General features: G+C 56.6%; 1 protein-coding gene across 3 annotated transcripts in view; it reads right to left on the reverse strand.

Moving 5' to 3' along the window:
• The window catches only part of DNMT3A (DNA methyltransferase 3 alpha), a 113,916-nt gene extending 92,970 nt beyond the window's left edge, over nt 1-20,946 (reverse strand). For 2 of the 3 annotated variants that reach the window (XM_017527092.2, XM_017527073.2), the window contains exon 1: nt 20,188-20,322. The gene's annotated coding sequence lies outside the window, so the exon portion shown is untranslated. Of the gene's footprint in view, nt 1-20,187; nt 20,323-20,790 lie in introns of those variants that run through there. The other variant, XM_017527076.1, reaches the window with a different exon arrangement.
• Between the last annotated feature and the right edge of the window lie 411 nt (nt 20,947-21,357).

Raw genomic sequence — 21,357 nt, forward strand, 5'->3', positions numbered from 1 at the left:
CATTCTCACTGCAACCAGCCCATGGGCAGTGCAAGTCAGTGCTGCCTGCATTCCTAACCACAACCCCCGCTCACTCAGCCCCATCTCAGACCCAAGAGCCACATCTCAACCATCTCCTGGAGCCTGACGACTGCTCCCCCGCATCACACTGTCCCCACCGCCATCCCCACCTTCCTCACCAACCCCAGCCTCATCAGCACCCCCTGAGATGACCACCGGAGCCTCCTCTCCATCTTCAGATTGAGAGACTGCTGGCCCCCCTGCCACCCCACAGTCTCACCCCAACACGGGCTTGCACACAATTGTCCTCTTCCAAAACCAAAACTGTCACGGCCCACACACCTAAATCCTCACTCCACCAAACACCAGCCCAATGTTCTCACCCCAAGAGCCTCTTCTTCTCCATCTCAAGCTCTCTGTCTGAATGACAGAGATTTCTGCAGCAGGTCCTTCTTCCTCCCTTTGCATGAATTTTCCTTTTCCTCTAGTGGACTCTGGTTGTTCTGCTCTACCTAGAAGCCTTCCCTTCCTTCCTGGTGGGAAACGCTGGTCATGGGGTTTCGACTCTGCCTATGCTGACCTTAACCCCCACCCCAGGCAAGGGGTGAGCATGTGACCAGGTAGAGCCAATCAGAGGCCTCCCTGGAACCTTTTTCCCTATGCAATGGAAAGATGCTAGCGTGGTCAATGTGAGTCAGGGGCTGCCAGCTGCTGCCTTCCCACCACGTGGAGAGAGCCTGCCTGAGAACGAAGAGCTCAGAGATGAAGACAGCGGGAGAAAGCTTTCAGTCACTGTCCGGTCCCCTGGTCTTGCTGTTCCTGGAGGCAGGGGTGTCTCTGAACTTTTGGGCGCTGTGAACTATCACTCCTTAGGTATGAGTCTAGACTTGTGGCTGACACCCTCCTGGCCTATAGGCTAATCTCAGTCCCCTCTGGGAGGCCCACTGCAGGGCTTCTAATGCTGGCCTTATTTCTTACTAGCTTTGTGGCCTGAGGCAAAACGGTGCCTCAGTTTTCTCAGCGGTAGAGTGGGGAAATAACTCTCCGACTTACAGGGCTGCTGTGAAATCTAAAGTGGAATGCCCTAAAAATGTTTCCAAGAGCGCCTGGCACAGAGAAAGTACTCCATAAATCTTAATGACTATTACTCTCGGATTCAACAAGCCCGCAGATTTCTCCCCTTCCTGAAATCCCTGGAGTTCCTCTGAGTGGCCTTTGCTCAAGCAGGCACTCGTGCTTAAGCTCCTCCAACATGTCAGGTCCGCGAGCAGAGCTTCACAATGTCAACATCTCATTAATCCTCACGCCTCACCCCAACCCTTTGAAGCGGGTACTATTTTTATCCCCATTTTCCAGATGAGAATAATGAGGTATGGGGAGATTAATAAAACTGCCCAAGGTCACACAGTGGGTAAGGGGTGGAGCCAAAGCAGTCCCGGTCAGTCCCACTCAGAAGCCCTCAGCCCTCCGCCCCATCCCTCACAACTAGCATGTGACTGCTGCAGATAGATCAACGTTGGGCATGGACTGGCCAGAAAAGTTTCCAGTCTCTCTTTCCTGGTCAGGCTTGTCTGCAGTGGGAGCGGGGAAGGAGGGCACAGTACTTTCTAATGACAGTATTCAATGCCCTGCCCAATGCAGCATCATTCATTCATTCAAGCAGCTATTTCCTGAGCACCTACCATGTGCCAGGCACTGTGCTAGAAAACATGCCCCATCCTGTTCAATCCTCATAACAATCCTATGCAGTAGGTCCTGGTGTTATCCCCATTTTATAGAATACATGGAGGCCTAGACAGGTGTAGTACCTCTCCAGGGTAGCATAGCTAGTGAGCTTCAGGGCAGGATTATGAATCCAGGTCTATGTAACTCGGGACCCCGGCAAACGTGGCAGTTCTTGGTCATGAATGAGCACTCTAAACATGGATCCCAGAGCCAGTGCCATGATCAACTGTTTATGCCTCTGGGGTGACCCTGGCCCACAGGTAAGAGTCCCATGGCCAAATTTCCTATATGAGCTTAGGAGGAGGTGCCAATGAGTCCTGTGGGTGACAGAAGGCAGCAGAGTATCTTGTGCCCCACCCCCACCCCCTGCCCAATCAACTGCCAGGGTGGGGGTGCACTGGGGGCCAACAGAAAGCAGAGGCAACCCCCTAGACAGAAATGCCTATCTGTCCACTATTCCCCCTCCTGTCACAACCTCTCTTGGTCATAAGGCTGGGGATGGATAAAGAGGAGGGGGAGGGAGGGGGGTCTTGGTGCCACTTTCCAGTGAGATGCCCATCATCATTCCATCGCCCTTTCAGAAACATCACTTTCACCCAAACCACTGGGTATTCATAGAATACCAAAGCCACTGGTGAGAGGCCAGCAGTCCTGCCCTCTGTAAAGCCCATCTGTCTGGCTCTAGAATCACAGTAAGACGGCTTGTGGCTCTCACACCACCCTCGAGGCCACGGCACCACTAGCACTGGCATCGGGAGCAGGAGTACTTATGATCACACCAAACTTGCTGCCACCACGGCGGACACATGGGAGTCTGAGTCAGACTCCTTTGCTCACACTAATGGTTGCCATGACACAGCCTCAAAAGTGAGGAGGGGGTGATTTATACCCAAAATAGACGCTGTTAAGGAGCTGAAGTTGTTCTCAGGAGCCAAAATGAGCCAACACAGACTTTGGTAAGCCAGCACCCATTTCCAAGTGCTGGAAGCCAGGAGCCCTGTCTAAGGGGTCACATGTGCTGTGGGTCAGATGGGCTTTCCACGGCCTGGGAGTCAGGGGCACAGGGTGGCCAGGCTGGAGTCCATGTGAGAATCAGGCACATGGTCCTGGACGGCGGTCTGGCAGCGACCAGCATGGGTCTGATTTTATCACCCCCGGCGGAAGTGGCCCACGGTCATCTGCACGTTTCTCTGCTTTTTCAACCTTCTCTACAGAACGGTCTACAGCTGCCAGCTCCGGAGGCTCTATCACTCAGCCTCCTACGCATGGCCCTGTTCCCCCACCCAGCAGCTCTGAAACCCTCTAGGGATGCTGACCATCTTTGTCCTTGGGGGAGAATGCTCCCACCAGGGGATATATCACAATGTTTTCCCTGGGACAGGCGACACTTACACCCACTTGGCTTTCTTGAATCCCTTATGTCACAGAACTGACTGGAAAAAAGGAGTGATGCCACTGTCTGGAGTGATTGATCCTAGTTACCAAGGAGAAAACTGGATTGCTGATCAGCAACAGAGCCGAGCAAGGCTACGCCTGGAACCCAGCAGATTCTCTCAGGCACCTCTTAAGACCTTCCATGCCCAAAGGAAAGCTTAATGGAAAGTTATGGTAACAACAACAAAAGCAGGATAACTAAGGACTCAGATCCTTTGGGAATGAGGGTTTGGGCCACTCCACTGAGTAAAAGAAGCATGACCTGCTGAGGCTCTGGCTGAGTGTGGAGGAAATGCAGGATAGGAGAAGAGGAGAAGGAAGCCAGGTAGCAAGTGCAGCCTTGTGAACAAATGCAGAAACCAGGCCTCTAGTGGTTTTGCACGCTTTCTATTCACTTGAGATATATGTGTGTGTGTTTGCAATATGGTAACCATTTTCTTCTTTTTTCTCATTCTCATGTTTTTTTTTTTTTTTGAGACGGAGTTTCATTCTTGTTGCCCAGGTTGGAGTGCAATGATGCAGTCTCGGCTCACTGTAACCTGTGGGTCCCAGGTTCAAGTGATTCTCCTGCCTCAGCCTCCCAAGTAACTGGGATTACCAGTGCCCGCCACCATGCCCGGCTAATTTTTTTGTATTTTCAGTAGAGACAGGGTTTCACCATGTTGGCCAGGCTGGTCTTAAACTCCTGACCTCAGGTGATCTGTGCACCTCGGCCTCCCAAAGTGCTGGGATTAGGCATGAGCCACTATGCCCAGCCCCCATTGTTTTCTATACAAGTTCTTGGCAGTTAACTTTATAATTTAGTCTTTAGGTATCAGAATATTCAGTGCGACTGTGACTGGCTTTGAGAAGTTATTATAGCCAGATAGTTGGGGGTCTTTGGGCAAATGGGTGAGAACTTCATAAGAAGGATAACTGTCTTGATAGGTAGACATCTGTTGGTTGTTTTTGTATGGGAGTTCAGATGTTGTAAAAGGGTGCAAATGGAAGCTGTGTAGCCAAAGGGGTAGACTGGGCCAGTTATCAATTTATTCACCCATTGTTGCCTGTGCTGTGAAGATAGAGCTGGGCCCTTTAAATATTTTTCCTTTGCCAGCTGGCACAACTGTGGAGGACACTGAAGAGGTGTTGAAGGAGGAAGCGAGTTTCCGTCCTAGCTGATGTGCTCTCTTGGTGGGTTCCTGCATGGTATACAGCCTCTCCAGCAGCCAGATCTTGCTGCATGGGCGCTTTCCAGCATCAGGGTCTTGCCAGATGTGAAGCTTCCCAGAACCCAGCTCCTGTGCTGTCGCAGCTTCTCCGGCACCCAGTTCCCATGGCATGCAGACTTCCAGTGTCCAGCTCCTGCAGGAGTGCCAGGCTCTTGCAATGCAGGTAGCTTTCCCAGCGCCCTGCTCCAGCAACACAAGGCAAGCAGCAGCACCCAACAGTCAGGAGCTTCACTCAGCACTCCCCTGGGAAAACAGCAGCCGTATGCTTCCAGCAAGATACCTCTCACAAACCACTTTCCTTGGGACCCAAAAAGATGGATTTCCAGTAAATTCCGGAGTGTGGCTATGCAGCAAGTTCTGCCAACATGGCATTACAGAGACCTTGCCATCCAGGGAGCCATGGTCACACCCTCTCCATCAACGTCTGGATCTCAGCCCTGTGGGGCCTCTTCCTTGGGCATTCTGTGGCAACCCTAGAGGTAGGGGCTGCTCTCACAGCTATTATTTTTGTATTCTTTGGAGTTATTTTTGCTTCTTACTAGCCAATTCCTCATTATTCCAATCCCATTAGAGTTAATAATCCTTATGCGAAACTTTCCTAGTTCCAGTCACCATGTGGTCTCTGCCTCCTGAATGGACCCTGACTGATATCGTCACCCACGGCCCCAGAGGGCCCTTTTCCCTCCTCACGGCCCTTGAGCTCAGTTCCACATCCTGGCCAGCTCATCGCTCCCTGCTTCAGGCACTCCCTCAACAGCCATTTCTTGAGTGCCATTGTGGAGCTGGGCCCTGGAGTGAAAGGAGACCCCGGCTTCTGCAGCTCACCAGCAAGTGCCTTCTCCGTGTTCTCTCCCAGCTGGGACTCCATCTGGCTCCTTGCTCCTGGGTCTCCAGCCTCAGATTCTGCAGCTCTGTCTCCAGGGCTGGCCAAGAGTCTCGATCCCACTTCTGCATGGTGGGCGCTCCTCAAAGGTCATGTTCTACCTTCAGCTTCTCTTTGAGTGCTCTTCCTCTAAGACACTTGGGCATAAGTTAACACAGACCTCCTTCTGCCGGGGGCTTCATCTCTATTTGCTTTCATCCCAACTGGATGACTTGCAGTCATCTAAAATCCTGCTCTTCCAGATCATGCGTCCTTCAGAGCCAGCTCTATTTTCTGGCTTTTCCCCCAATATGGAAGTAACACTCCCTTCCCTTCAGCTGCCTAAGCCCCAAACCCTGGAGAAAACCCAGGTCCCACCTTTCCCCTGGGTCCCCACGTCCAGCAGGCACCTGGTCCTCAGGCTTCTCTCCTCCCCCTATTCCCTCCAGGCCCTTTGTACCTCCTGTGTCTGCGGCACAATAACCTGGTGGCTCCCCTGTAGCGGTTCCGCCTGCCTCTGGCGTCTCTACCTCCCACCCTAGCCTCTCAGCAGATTGTAAAATTGTCCACACACGGCTCCCTCTATGAAAACCTATGACGCCTGGTGAGAATTTTTAAAAATTGGTTGTGAAGGTACTAAAACCATCGAACTGTACACTTAACGTGGGTAAACTGTATGGAATGTGAATTATATCTTAAAGCTACTATTTAAAAAAAATCCTGTGATGCCAAAGATTTTCACACATGGTAAAATATACGCTCTGGCCTGGCCTCACCGGGGCTGGCTGCAATGCAGCCTCCGCCCACTGTTCTGGCCATGCCCCCACCTCTCCCAGCTCTCCCAGCTGTCCCCAGATGACACCCCTGGCTCCCACCCTCTCCCACAGGGCCCACTCGGCTCCCCCTCCCAGTCCTTCAACCCAGCATCTCTCCTTCCCCCACCCTATCCCCTTCTCCCCCACCACCCACCCAGGGGTCACTGAGTGTTCCCTGCGTAGACAAATGCGTCTAACTTCCCAAAGCAACGAGGTCAGAGTTCATGCCTTGCATCTTGCTGTCCTTCTCCACCCCACCCACAGCTTGTCCCCCGAAACCCCATTCCGGGTGACCCTGGAGGCAGAGAGGACTGTGTGAAGTCACTCCCAGGCAGCTGCAACATCCCCAGCACAGTGCTGCGGTGCCTAGAGCGACCCCCCACAATCCCCATTCTAGGGGTCGCTTGACAGAGCCCCATGGAAAGGCCGTTTGCAGGAGCTCCGAGGCCAGCAGTGCACCTGCCGTGGGTCTGCAGGCCCACCTGCCCCAGATCCCCAAGGTGAAGGGGGTGGTGAGGGTCTAGGCTATCAGCGAACCACAGGAAACGGGGGTGAGTCCTTGGCTGGCCTGTGACTACCCTCTCCCGACACTGCCCTTGTCCATGCTCCCCCAAACCACTTCCTAGACCAACTCCCTCTCAGCTCCAAACAAGGAGGTCCCCCAAAGGGTCTTTAGCGCTGTTGGAGCTCGGCCCCTCCCTACCCACTTCCGAAGAAAGGAGCCCGCTGCTCTCAGACCTTCCCACAGGGCTGCCTTTCTCCTCATTGTCTGTCCCAACCAAAACAAACCGCGCACCACAGCTCATGCCTATAATCCCAGCACTTTGGGAGGCCGAGGCAGGCGGATCACCTGAAGTCAGGAGTTCAAGACCAGCCTGGCCAACATGGTGAAATCCTGTCTCTACTAAAATACAAAAATTAGCCAGGTCTGGTGGCAGGTGCCTGTAATTCCAGCTACTCAGGAGGCTGAGCTTGGAGAATCACTTGAACCTGGGAGACGGTGGTTGCAGTGAGCTGAGATCGCACCAGTGAGTCAAGATGCACTCCAGCCTGGGTGGAGATTTCATCTCAAAACAAACAAACAAAAAAACCATTTGTGGAGGGGGCCAAGGGAGGGAGAAGAGCCCAGCGTTCTGAGCAGCACATCTCAGAACCACGGGCCCGTGCCTCCAGCAGTCTCTGCCTCAAACCCTGGCTCTGTCACTCAGAGATTCAGGCCTCAGTTTCCCAAGCTGTAAAGCGGAGTGAATAAGAGTCCCTAGGTTCACAAGTCTATTTTAAGACAGAAGGGAGTCTGAGTCCGGTGTTTAACATAGGGCCTGGCATGTGGCAGACACTCAATAAATGTTCATTTAAACATTACTATGTGTTTGATCAGAAAGAAAGGCAAGCCGTGTGTTCTTAGGAAACCTAGACTCTGGCTTCAGACCACGCCCTGGAGTGGCTTGTGCCCACTCCTAGGAACAGCTGCTGGGCCTGGGTCCCCCTCCCAGCTAATGCCCCTCAGTCTCCAGCCCAGGCTCCTTTGCCACTAGAATGGGGAATGTATTTGCCAGAGAATTTCAACCTGCCACTGTGGCCTCTGGAGTCTCTCACAGTCATGCAGCACACACACACACACAAACACACATAGATGCACACAGAGACACACCTACACACATGCAGAGATGACCCAGGCACACACACGCACACACGTGCACAGCACACCTCATGCTGTGCTCTCGGGGCACCCGGAGCAGGAGGATCCTGGGGGGGCTCCCGACACAGGCACATGCATTGCACATTTCACCTACTGTATGGGCCAAAGAGGCATTTGGAAACCAGCTTGGGAACCTCATAACCATTCATAACATTGTTCTGAGAGAAAACACAAAACATTGCCCTATAAACAAACATTTGCAGCAGAATTTCTCCAAAAGCTTGGAATTGCCTGTACTAGAAAACTAACAGAGCAAGAAGAGAAAAACCACATAAACTTGGTTTGCCTGTGCAACATTAATACCAATTACAAAACATTTATGTGAACTGCTTACCATTTACACCTAATTACCATGCAGCACAATTATGCATATCATTAAGGGTATGCCAGATTAATTATGCTGTACATTTCATTTGATTACACTGCCACACCCTGAGTTCATGTATGCCCCACTTCCAGAGGGCCAGTCCTGCGGCACGGCTGCTCGCACAGATCTGGATTTCCACACTCTGATGGACTGTAGCCCCCGCCCCACCCCCAGCCAGAGACAGCTGACTTCTGCCCGGCCTTCTTGGCAGCGGCAGCATCACCACCCCAAGAGCCCTGCTTCAAAGCCATCTTCCCATCAGATCCTCCAGCATGCAGAGAGGCTTCAAACGTCTCCCCAGGGGTGCAGCTGCATGTCAGAGGGCCACCATACAGCCCAAGGGCCGTCAAGTGCGGCTCTCACAGAGGAAGTGGCCCACCCTGCCATCTCCTGAAGTCTGGCTCAGAGAGCAGGGCAGCCCCACCCATATCCAGGCCAAGTCGCCTCCGAGCTCATCTCCCAGACCCACCAGGGCTGTGTGCCCCTATCCCCTGGCACACTGAGCCAGCTACAGGGCAAGGTCTCAGCTGTGGTCCTGCTGGGTCTTGCAACTTTCCCCCGGGGGCCCCACGCCCTCTACTCTCCTGGACAGCTCTGCACAGATCCTCCCCCAGCTTACAAAAAGAGAACAGGAACTGAGCCCCCCCAACTCCCATTTAGCTCAGTAGATGCTCTTCAAATACACTGGGTGCATCAGGTTTACAGGGAATAATCGGAACAAGAGAGTCTATAGAACATGATGAATGGAGCTTCCCTGGAAAGGAGAACTCAAAACTGACCGAGGGGACAGGAGGAAACAGGCTTCTTGGGAGGCAAAGAACCAGAGGAAGTGCAGAAGTGAGGGAGGGATGGATAGGGCGTGTGAGTGCCGCCTCTGTGCCAGCAGTGAACATATGTGGTTGAATTTTCATCCTCGAACACCCTCGAGGCCAACTGTATGAGGATTCTTTTAAAAGATGGGTGAAAAACGCTGGGCGCAGTTGCTCACACCTGTAATCCCAGCACTCTGGGAGGCTGAGGCGGGCGGATCACGAGGTCAGGAGAGTGAGACCATCCTGGCCAACATGGTGAAACCCCATTTCTACTAAAAATACAAAAAATTAGCCGGGCTTGGTGGTATGCACCTGTAGTCCCAGATTTGTGGGAGGCTGAGGCAGGGGAATCGCTTGAACCCAGAAAGCAGAGGTTGCAGTGAGCTGAGATCGCGCCACTGCATGCCAGTCTGGCGACAGAGCAAGACTCAGTCTCAAAAAAGTAAAACAAGAAAAAAAAAAAAGGGTGAAATAAAACATCCAGGTTTAGTGCAAGAAGCAGTGCTCAGAACAAACAAGAACACCAGCCTGTGAAGTTACATCCATTTTGCAGACGGCAAAACTGAGCTTAAGAGAGGTTGAGTGATCTCCCAAGACACGAAGCAAGGAGGTGGCAGGGCTGAGATGAAACCACCATCTGTCCAGCCCCCCAGTCTGGTGGCCCCAGCACGATGCCACACTTCTCCTGGCCTCTATCTAAGTTCAATGGTGCTGATGTGGCTCACGTACTTTTTCTAGAAATTCTTTGGAAACAGCCTTCCACATTATCCTTCACAGAACACATATAAGCCTCTATTTCAGTGGAACAGTTTTGCTTCTTTTCTGTTTGCTTTCCAAATATGCTGTCCCCAGGTTGTCCCTCCTGTCTCTCTCCACAGACCTGTCTCTGAATGGAGAGTGAGGGGAAGGCGGGACAGCCTGACATCAACTTCCAGCCCACCCAAATATTCTCAGAGGGCAATGAGATTCGCCGCAGGTTCTGGGTGGAGGGCCAGGGTCTAGGCCTTACAGGTCATCTTTTGGGGAAATCAGTGGGAAGCAGGCATCCCAACTCATCAGCATCCCCAATGCATGGGTGCGAGCACCTTCCTCAAAATCTTCCTTCAAAAATCTGCAGGGGTCCGATCTATGGACCGAAATGCACCTGCCTTTCTCATCCATTGCACCAGGGGCCCCGCCTCCAGGCCTATGACTGAGGCTCCAGCCTCCCCTGCAAGCCTGGCCTGGCTCTGGCTCCCCCTGGGAAGTCGGAGTTCAGAACGGAGAAGGTGCCCTGGGAAAATCCCACCCACCCTCAAGCCCCAATTCCAATCCAACTCCGTGTAGGAGGCACCTCCTGCTCTCTCTGACTCCCCCCACCCTGTACCCCCCATGACGGGCATCCCCACTCACACAGCTGGCTGAGCTAGAAGCCAGAGGGCCACCCCAACTCCCTCATTCCTTTATCACGACTGTTCCTACTGACTCTGTTTCCTAGATGTCGTACCACGCATACCCCTCCAGGCCCACACTGCTTCCCCAGACCTCTGTGCCAGCCTTCCACTTGGGCTCCCTGCTCCCAAACCCTATTGCCTGAGTTCTCTTCCTCAATGCCCTAGAATGATCTTTCTCAAATATAAATACCAAGCTGATGTCACTGACAGATGACCTCCCGGCCTTCCATGGTCCTCCAGCCTAGGTCCCTGGCCTCATACCCATCATTCCCTACACTGCAGCCACAAGGGGCCAAAAAGCACCCTTGCCCACCTGGCTAACTGCTCCCTGCCCTTCGAGACTCAGCTCAAGTGTCACCTCCTTTAGAAAGCCTTTCTGGGTCTTCTCTCCCCCTGCATCCAACTTCCTTCTCTGAGTCCCAGTAATGCCTGGGCACAGTGTGCCAGGGGTCCTTCTGCCCTGCCAGACTCCACCTAAGCTGCAGGCTCCTTGAGGATGAGCATGACCCCTTTCATCTGTGTAGCCTGTGCCTGGCACACAGTAGGTCTCTCTGAGATGAATGGATGGACATCATTTGTGGATCCTCTGGAGAGAACACTTAAGTGCTGCCAGTCCTGCCAACTTGGGGCCAGCATCTCACCATGCCATGCCTCAGCTCTCTCTGATTCTAGGCTGCTGGCAGGGTGTTGACAGAAGAAAATGCAGAGGAGACTGACTGCCCAGCCCCACTGGGCTTCTCAGCTGAGCTTCCAGTACCAGGCAGGGCCCTCAGGCCACCACCAGTTGGGCTGGGAACCGTCAGCCTGTGCGTGGATGGCAACAAGCACCACATTGTTGCTGGTAATAAAACCATTAGGAGCCCTTGCTGCGTGCCAGCTGCCAGGCCGGGCTCTGGTCTAGGGCCTCCCATGCCTCCAGGCCGTGGGGCAGAGCCAGAACCCAGCAAAGGCCACTCTCTGCTTGGCCCCAAAGAGACCAGTGGGCAGGGAGGGAAAGATGGGCCAGGCCTTGGGGGAGCTACTGGGTCCCCACATGAGCAGGGGACTCTGAAGAGATCAAAAAAGGTGCAGGTAAATCCGGGCCTCACAGGAAGATGTGGAGGTGCGGAAAGGCTGCGAGAAAAAGGGACAACTTATTGGCAACAGGAAAAAGGGACCTGGGTCAGACAGAGACAGCTTCCTCTGTCCCTGCCACTTCCCCCAGCCCCCGACTCCCAGCTCAGAGTCCATCGTGGGCTTGGGGGTCATTCAAATTTGATTACTTCTTCTCCTCACCGTGAGCGGTCACGGGGAGGATGAGCAACGCTTGCAGGAGCTTTTTTTGCTTTCTTTCTTTCTTTTTTGAGACAGAATTTCACTCTTGTTGCCCAGGCTGTAGTGCAATGGCTTGAGCTTGGCTCACTGCAACCTCCGCCTCCTGGGTTCAAGCAATTCTCTTGCCTCAGTCTCCCAAATAGCTGAGATTACTGGCATGCACTATCACACCTGGCTAATTTTTGTATTCTTAGTAGAGATGAGGTGTCACCATGTTGGCCAGGCTGGTCTTAAACTCCTGACCTCAGGTGATCTGTGCACCTTGGCCTCCCAAAGTGCTGGGATTATAGACATGAGCCACCGTGGCCAGCCACTTGCAGGGTCTTATAGAGCAGCAGGGCTTTGTGGGTGTCACCCTAACTCTCAGGCAGCCCTGAAACGACCCCATGTAAAGAAAAGCAGCTCACACCTCCTGAGCACCTCCTCTGTGCCAGGCACAGTGCTGGCTGTTTTCATGAATTATTGCATGTCATTCAGGCAACCCCTTTAAGATGTGGCTGCTATTCTTATCTCCAATTTGCAGATGAAAAACCTGCAGCTCCAGGTGGTTTGGGGCCAGCAGCAACTAAGCACAAATGGGGCTGAGACGCTCCTCCAGGTGGGCCTGACTCCCAAGCGTCTTTCTTGCCCTGCACATCCATCCCTACATGCCTGGAACTGAATGGCTGGTTTGTAGAGGGACCAGTTCTGTGCTTGCCTCCAAGTCCTGGGTCCTTTTATGTCTGTTCCTGCCTTATTCCAGGGGCAGGGCCAAAAAAGTGCACAGACCCTTCTCATGTCCTGTTGAACAGGGCAGCCTCGGGGGGAGGGAAGCTCCGAGAGGCACCCATGGGTGGGGTGGGGGAGGGAAAGGTGGAAGATGGTGGTAGGTGCTGTTGCTAAGTAACCAGCTCTGAGCTTCCTGGGGTAGCAAGACAACTGCAGGTGAAGGAATTTGGCTCTGCCCCTGCCTCATCTCTCCACCGCATCACCTGGGTCACTGCCACCTGCTCAGGGACTCCTATATCAGAGTTGAGCCCACATGCCAGGCAAGTTTCTAGGCACCCCTTCTACTCCTTCGTGGGGCCTCCTGAAGCCCCACTTTGTCTCCGTTGGGTGAGGCCTCCCAAGAGGCTCTCACTATGCCAGGGCTGGGCCACCTGAGCGCCACCCTGGGCCGGGCCACAGTGACGCTTCCAGTTCCCCAGGAACCTTCTGGGCCACAACAGCCCACCACACTGATGCTTTTGAGGAAGATCCTCGTGATTTGTTCTTCACCCTGGGTCAGAAATGTGTTTCAAGTCACCATCCTATAAAGCTAACTTTGTCCCCTGTCCCTGGCGTGGGCCAGGGTGCATGCAGTCAGCGGCCTATTTTCTGCTCTCACCTAATCCCTGCCAGCCTAGGCCTTTGCTCAGAGGCCTTATATCTGCAATATTTCTCCCTGCAGCCTTTCCAGAAAAGACATGTACCTGAGTAAGCTTACCCCTTGCTGTCAGTCTCTAAACCAGTTTCTCAGCCATTATAAAAAAAGAGTCCATCTCTGAGCCTTACGTGACTGAATTCTTTTTTCCACATTCTTATCCATGGGCTTTTCAAAAGTATAGTTTTATTTTTGTTGTTATTAAGAAAGTAACACAAGTTCATTTACATTTTTTCAAATAAAACAAAAGTGTATAAAGTTAAAATGCAAAAACCTGTTGACAGGTTTGTGGGTATCCTTCCAGAACAACTTTTCCATGCATGTGCAAACCTATAAATGTGCGTATTTGCAGCAATTTTAAAGAATTTCCTGAAAATGAGATTACACTGTAAACATTTTTTTTTTAAACCACAACACCACTGCATGGGCATCTAACCCATCAGAACAGACACACTTGCTACCTTGTTTCGAAGACTTTTATGGAATCTAAGTAGATTTCCCTTTACCAGTGAATTTATTTACCACTTTGGGAACCTACAGAAGTAATCATGAAGGCCTTCCCGAAGCCTCCTTCCAAACAGGTGCTGCTCGCTGGGGTGCTGGGACATCCTATTGGCCTGGCATGGGCAGAGGCAAACCCCCCTGTGCTTCCCGGGGTCCTCTGGGGAGTGGAGGGGGAGGGACACCCAAAGGCCTCCTGCCCCCAGGCCATGGCCATTCCCAAGTATTCCCCAGGACACAGCCCACACTCAATAAACAGCTTAGAGAGCCACAAATCTAACTCCATGCCCCATAATCTCCTCTCTAAGCATCTTTTTACCTTTTCAAGGAAGGGTTATTGGAACCCATGACCTAGCTGATCCATCAGATCTCGAACATCTGCAACAAGTGCCCCTCCCCTTTCATTAGAGCAAGAAGAGCACTAGAGTAGGAGTCAGGAGACCCAAGTCCCAGCTCTCCCGTTACTGGCTGTAAGAGATGGTTGCCCGTCCCCTCTGTGCACTCAGATGGGGCAGCTAATAACTGGCTGAGAATTAAAAATGACCTTGACATTTGAAACAGAAGCAGGGAGGGAAGATCAATAGGGATGGTGGTGAGCAGGGCGATGACCACAGGAAAGAGAAAATAGGAACCTGGTCATATATCTAAATAAGGCTGGGCAGCCTTAAGGGTCAGAGGGGGCCACAGCAGGACAGGAGTGGGCAACGCAGAGCTACTGCTGAAAAAAACAAAAAAAAATCCACTCCATACTGGATTTAGCTAGGAAAGCCCCAGGCGTCTGCGCCTCCCTTACCCCCACCCTCACTGCCCACCAAGCACCCTTGCTGTCCTCCAGACAGGCTGGTGACCTGTGATGTGATCAGCAAGGGAGATTTGGCCCAGAGGGCCCTGCCCACCAACTGTTCTTGCAGGGGGCTGCCAGGCACCTGCCCTCATGCCTGGGGGCCTAGGCCACCTGCAGGGCACCTCTCCTCTGGGTTGGTAGCTCGGTTCTCCCCAGTGCATGTGTGTTGTGGGGCAGGGTGGAGTCAGGCTGCAGAGACAGGAACCTGACGTCTCCACCCCCCATTTCCCTGGCACTGGTGGTCCCTTGGAGGAATGTTCTGGATGCTGAGGCATCTCAGGCTGGTGGGGTGGGCAAGGGGGAAAGGGGCGACATGAAGATCTCTGGGGAGGCCACAAAAAAGACCCCTCTACTACAGCCCCGTCCTCACCATGACTGCCATCACTCGGACACAGATCAGACCTGACCGTGGCCTCCCCCTGAATCGTCATAACCCCTGGGGTCAGTGTAATTTAAACTCTGCTCTGTTGCTCTCCAAGTCTGAGCTCTTAAGCTCTAGTATATAGAATAGAAAGAATCAGGATCTGACACCAAATGAGCTCATTTGGCCCCTTCCTCTCCCTCCCTGCTGTCCTCTCTCCACCCCCACCCCCCACTGGCCGCCACACACAGGCAGTTCAGGGCTATTCTCCATGAGTCACACAGGAGTTCCCGGAGCACAGAGACCTCCTCCCCAAACCAAAGCAGGGCCTCAGCCTGGCATCCAGCACAACCCAGGACCAAGACCACCACCCGGGCACTATAGCCAACCCCCAATGATGCCCTGCCCCTGACAGCCTGGCTTCTTCCCTGAAGCCCCAAAGCCCTACTTCTGTGCTCTGAGGCGCTTCTGAGATGCCACCTCCTTCAAGAAGCCTTCCCTGATCGCCTTAGCTGGTTGTGACCTCACTCTCCTTTAAGCACTTTATTCTCCCTCTCTGGTGACCCTGGTCCCACTCTGCAGTCCTGCATTAGCTGGGCGCATCCTAAATGCATTGTGTCCCCTCAAAGCCAGCACAGGGCATGGCTTCCAGGAAATGCTCAGCACATCTCTGGAAAGTAGAAGTGAATACGGTGGGAAAGTGCTGCTGCACTCAAGACAAAATGGAATAATGAGCTGAAACTACAGCAGGAGGGATTTCAGGTGGAAGCAAAACAACCTGTTGACATGTGATTTGTTCAACTCAACAGATTGCTAAGTGGCTCTGAGAAGCCTCCCACCTCCCAGGATTTTGAATCAGAATTGGCACTTTCCTCATCTGACCAAGATTCTGCAAAAGACACAGGAAGGTGGACGAGGCTTCTCAGAACACTTCCTGCAGCGCCAGTCCACGTGAGCCGCCCAAATGATGAAAACAGACACAGCTAGCAGGAGGGCTCCCGCTCTGCTAGGGCTGTAACGCACATCATCTCACTCCATCCTCACAACCACCTGTAGGCAGAACCCACGTGCACTCCCATGTTACAGGTGAGGAAACTGAGGCCCAGGGAATCAAGTTCTTGCCCAACTTCCTGCTGCTGGGAGGAGTCAGAGCGCAGCTCCCTGTGGCTCGAGGGCCTCACGCTGCCTTGACACTAGCTCATGTGGAAGCAAGTCCTCCCCATCCACACACAGCAGCACACCACATACACGCACATCATGCACACACACACATGCACTGAACCTGGTCTTGCCCACATGCTTAGCCAAGTGGAGGCAGGCTCGGACAGACATAAATCTCAGGCTGACACTTCATGAATCTCAAATTTGGTCATGTTTTTAGGGAAAAATCGTCAAAGAGAGAAATGATTGGAAATGAGCCCTCAAAATGAAAGTGCAAAGGAATCTGGCACCTTTAGTAGCCTATTAAAGCCCTGCTCAGGAACAGCAAAGTCCCTGCAGAAACCCAGCCTCGGGCCAGGTGGGCTGTAGATGGGCTTTCTGCTCATCTACTAACATTCAAACGGAAATGGAAGCTGTTCCCCAAGGGTCGCAGCATGGGGAATAGCATAGGGTAGACGCTCTGGCCCTACCTGCTAAAGGCCAGAGACACACTCGACTCCCAGTTGGGGTACAGGGTGGGGAGGACACGCACCAAGTCCAGGACTCCAGGCCAGCAAGTTGGAGGCAGCAGGAAGTGCTCAGGGAGAGGCATGTGACCAGCACGTGAACGGCCCTGCAGGCCTCAGGCTCTGGGTAGCACAGACAACCCTGGGAAGAACTGAGCACCACCTCCCACAAACAGCCCTGTCCCCAGCTCCAAGAGCTCTCAGAGCTAAACTCCTCTTCCAGCCTGCAATTCTAAGGTTTGGGTTCTAATGCTGACAGTTCAGACCAAAGAATGGGGAGAGGGTGGTCTGCTTTAAGTCACCTATTAGAGTCCTCTCTCTCCCTGGATCCCGAAAAGAGAAGCCTCAGGAGAGTCTGGGCTTTTGCTGGGAAAAGAACTTGGGTCTTTCAGGTAGGCGAGAGCCTGAGGAGCTGGCCTGTAAGTAGGCGGTGGCCACTGGGAACGGAGCAGAGCAGCAGGGGGAGCCCCACACTCTCCCTGCCTTAGGGAGAGGGCAAGACAGCAGAGCACTCTCCTCACTCAGCAGACACCCTGGGGGGCCTCACCTCTGGTCCAACCGGGACCCAGGGAGGCAAGGCCCCTGTTCCCTGGATATTACAAACTGAGAGAGCGCACCAACAGGTGCGCGGTAGAGTGGGGCACCTTCCCCTGGGTGCAGGCCTGGCTCCACTTCTTCCTTCCAGTGACCCAGGACAAAATTTTTTTGGCTTGTCCTGTCTTCCTAGCTTTCTGAGAACCACTGGAAGAAGTGGGTGTGAAAGCGATAGTAAAACATCTATAAGGGACTGAGGAGCTTACTGTGAATTGGGCTCAAAAAGGAAACGTCACAAATTATCCACACACGGGGATTTATACACAAACCTACAGGACACACACGTGCCGAGGCTTAAAGGAGGCTGTACTTTTACACCCTCTGCAGAGTCAGACGTGACCAACCCGCCTCTTGCAGGGACCCTCCCCATACTGCCTCTCCTTCCCAAGGCCCAACCCCTTGGGGCCCTGATCTCTCTCCTATCTCCTTCTCTTTGGAAGCCTTCCCCAATTACTGCCCTGTGCCGAAAAACAGACCACTCTGTCCCCATTTCTGGGCCTGAAATTCCACAACTAGAATGAGAGTCATAGAATGTCAAAGCTGGAATGGACCTTCCGGCTCTAGTCCAACCCCCACCCCACAGAGGAATCCTGTCCGCAGACACCCTGACAGATGGCCGCTGGCGTCCTCTCCTAGGCTTCTCCAGGACTCGGAAGGCAGCCCTGGCCCTGTGGACCAGTCCAATACTTGAGCCTAGAAGGAATTCACCTTTCTCAGGGCCAGTCTCCTATGGAAGGCACTGGTGCCAGGGTGGGGTAACAAGGGAAGTTTGGTGGGCCTGAACCAGCAGCTGCTTAACTGGGGAGGGGCTGCATAGAAGAGGGGGAGCCATCAGGGGAGGAAGGCAAGTGCCAGGGCTGCTGCAGAGGTCGGCCTGGGCCCTCACCTGCAGCCAGCACTTGTGCACACACACTCCCACCCTGACAGCCACCTGTCACAGCCCAACCAGGACCTAGGTGTAACCTGGAGGCAAAGGGGGACCATTTTGCCTCAGAAACCCAGCAGGAACTCCCCACAACTCAACTCTCCAAAGGCAGGCAGCTCAGAAAACTACCAGGAGCTGGCCCCTGCCAGTCATCCCAAGAGGGTCCCCTGGATGCCTGGCTCCCCAAATCCCACAGGCCAGTCCTAATACCCCGGCAACAGCAAAGAGAATAGCTCCCCTGGCTGCAGCTGTCACATCTGCCCGGGAGGGAGGGAGAGAGGAGGCGACACTGGAGCAGCACCTGATCCCAGGATCCCTTCGCCCGCCCAGGAGGCGGTTCAGCCACTGGCAGCCTAGGGTGAAACATGAAGACTGAGCAGGCCCCCAGGGATGCTGATGGCAGTCTCTAGGCACGGCAGTGAGGGGCAAGTTGGGTCACAGGGCAGAGGGCGCTTCTCCCCAAGGCTTCTGTCCCCGATGGTTTGAGACGGGGACGGGGGGAGTTGCGCGACTCTGGGGCCCGGCCCTGCCCACCCACCCGCCTGCCGCCTGCCGCAGGCCAGAGCTGCCCTGCTGGGTGCCAGACGCCATGTTGGGTCAAGGTGCAGCCACAGGGGGCTCCCCTCAGGAGCCGAAGGAGGCAGCCCCTGGGAACCAGAGGGCACCGCTTCCTGCACAGGGCGCCGACACCTCCTCAACTGGCGGCAGAGAGAGAGTGGCAGGACGGAGGGGATAAGAAGACGGGGAGAAATGGTAGAGGGGGACTAAGGTGGGAGAGGGTGCCCCCAAGAAGGGAGGCTTCAGGAAAGCGAAACGCAGTTTGGCAGCCCCAGGGCCGCGGGCCCCAGCGATGAGGGGCTGGGGGAGGCCAGGGGCGGGCCCTGGACCCGCGCCAGCCTGGTCCGCGCCAAAGGGGAGGGAGGACAGGGCGGCCTGGGGGAGGGGAGCGGGGTGAGGGCGGGACACGGACCGCGGCCGCCTGCGGCTCTGAAGCTCGGGGTCTCCCGGGGTGCGGGAACCTGGGGCCGAAGACCCCGCTCCGCAGCCGCGGCGAGGCCTCGTCCTTCACTGTGCAGATGCGAAGCTTTCAAGGACACGTCTGCACCGGCCCGGCGGGGTGCGTGTGCGTGAGTGTGTCCGCGTGCGTGGGAATGTGTGCAGGGGGGCTGCAGGGACGACCCCAGGCGTCCCCCCCACGCGCCGCTCCCGGGCCCGGCCCCGCTGCTTCCACCCCCGCGTTTTCCGGCCCCCGCGGCCCGGGCCCGGGATCGTCGCCCGCCCCCGCCCCGCCCCCACATTGCGGCGCCGCCACCGCGGCCGCCCCGGCTCCCACGGCCCGCGGGGAACAGGGAGGAGCCGGGCACTACGACCCCCTTCCGTGCGGCTGGCACTCCGCGGGGAGGTGTGCCCCCCAGACAGGAGCTCTCGCTCGCCCCGCCGCCCCTCCCGGACCCGCCGGCGCCCCGCACCCCCAGCCACAGGTGGCCGGAGGAGGATCGCGGCGCCGCGCTCTCCGGCCCGGCCCGGCAATCACCCCTCGGCCCGCCCCCGGGGGCCTCCCGGGTCCCCCGCCCCGCGGGGCCGAGGAGGGCCGGGCGCGGGGGGGAGGGGCGGGGGGCCGGGTCGTGCCAGGCTGCCATTTTCTGCCGCCGCCGCGGAGCCTGCGCGGGGCCCGGCCCCCGCCCCCTCCCCCGCTCCCCCGGGCCGCCGCGGGGGCCGATCCTTCTGGGTCGGGGTCTGCACCCTCAGGCGTCCTGGCCGCGGGCTTCAGGCGGGGCCGCGGGGCCGGGGCAGAGCCCGGAAGGCGGGGGCGGCCCGGCCGGGGCCCCTGCGGCAGCGCCGAGCCGGGCATCGCGGCGGAGGCAGGCGGTGGAGGGGCCCCCCGCGGCATTGTATAGACTTGAACTTGAGCCCGGAGCCGGGCGGGGGCGGAGAGGGGGGTCCGCGCCGGGAGCGGGCGGGACGGGAGGGGGCGCCTGCCGAGCCCGCGGGGACATAAACAAACCCTCAAATCCCTCGCGCCGACCCGGCCAGCCCGGCCAGCCCGGCCCGCCGTCCCCGCCCGCAGTCCCGGCCCCGCGGGCGCCCGGCGCGGAGTTGCGGGGGTCCGGGAGCCTGCCCCGAGCCGGGCACTGCCCGCTACGGTGCCCCCCACCCGGCTCCCCGGCTCCCCGCCGCCTCCGGGCCGGCCTCCCGGGCCGCCAGCAGCGGCGCTGATTACCGTGTGGCCGGTGGGGTCGGGCCGGCCCGGCTGCGCGCCCTGGTGCCGCGGCGCCGCGTCCCGGCTCGTCCTCTGCTCTCGCCGCCGCCGCCGCCCGCGCGCCCTCCCTCCCTCCCGGCCCGCCTGCCTGCCTCGCTCGCTCGCTCCCTCCCTCCGCTCGCTGTCGCGCTCCCTCTCTCCGCCTCCTCCGCCGGGTCCCCCCCTCCCACCCCTTCTCTCCGCCTTCCTCCTTCCCTCCCTCCGGCCGCCCGCCGGCCGAGGCCTCCGCCCGCCGCTCGCCCCCCGCGGCCGCGCTGGCCAGGGCCCCGGCGCTGCGGAGCCGGCCCGGGAGGCAGCGCCGACTGGGGGGCCCCGGGGCGCCGCGGCGGGAGCGGCCTGGGCGCGCGGCCGGTCCTAGCGCCCTCGGCGCGACTTCCCGGCCTCTGCGGCCCCGCCGGGGTCCCCGCACGCCGGGAGGCGGAGGTCCGGACCCCGCACCGCCCTGACCGGGCGCCGGGCCCGAGCGCCCCGCCTCGGCCGCGCTCTCGGCCACTCAGAGCCCCTCGTGTCGGAGCCGAGCCCGGGGCCTCGCCGCAGACCTCCCCACGCGGGGCGCCCCGCTACCTGGCGCTGCCTCTGCGCTGGGTCCCCGCATCCAGCACTGGCCGTAGGGACAGCGGCCCCTCCTCTCCCCCGGCCGGTGTCAAGTGCCTCCCCACGCAGCCCGCGGAGCCCCCGGCGGCCTTCGCCCTGCAGTTCTTCCGACCTCCGCCAGAGCCCACTGCGCTCTGCCCGCCTCAGCACTGGGGCTGGGGACAGCAGCGCCGGCCCATCCGCGCCGCAACCCCTAGCCAGGTGCCGCCGCGGAGTGGAGGCCACTCCGCTCTACAGGGCCAAGGTCGGAGCGCCACAGCCCTCCTGGCGGTCCCGCAGGCTCCAGGGCCTCTCTGAGATCAGCCGCCTGGAAGGGAGTGAGTTCCCAGTACCTTGAGGTGTCCAAGCAGAGTTGGGTGCCCTCAGTTGGGCACTGGAAGACTGAAAGATTTCATGAGGTGGGAGGTTGAAGGAGATGACATTGAAGGTCTCTTCCAGCTGGAAGATTCCGTGCATACCTACACTCCGCCCTCACCCCTTCACTGTGGGGGCTGTTCTCCTTCCCCATGGAGCTCTCAGGGCTCCGGGTTCCCGACT

The sequence above is a fragment of the Cebus imitator genome, unplaced genomic scaffold (assembly GCF_001604975.1).
Source record: "Cebus imitator isolate Cc_AM_T3 unplaced genomic scaffold, Cebus_imitator-1.0 Scaffold1, whole genome shotgun sequence".
NCBI lineage: Eukaryota > Metazoa > Chordata > Mammalia > Primates > Cebidae > Cebus > Cebus imitator.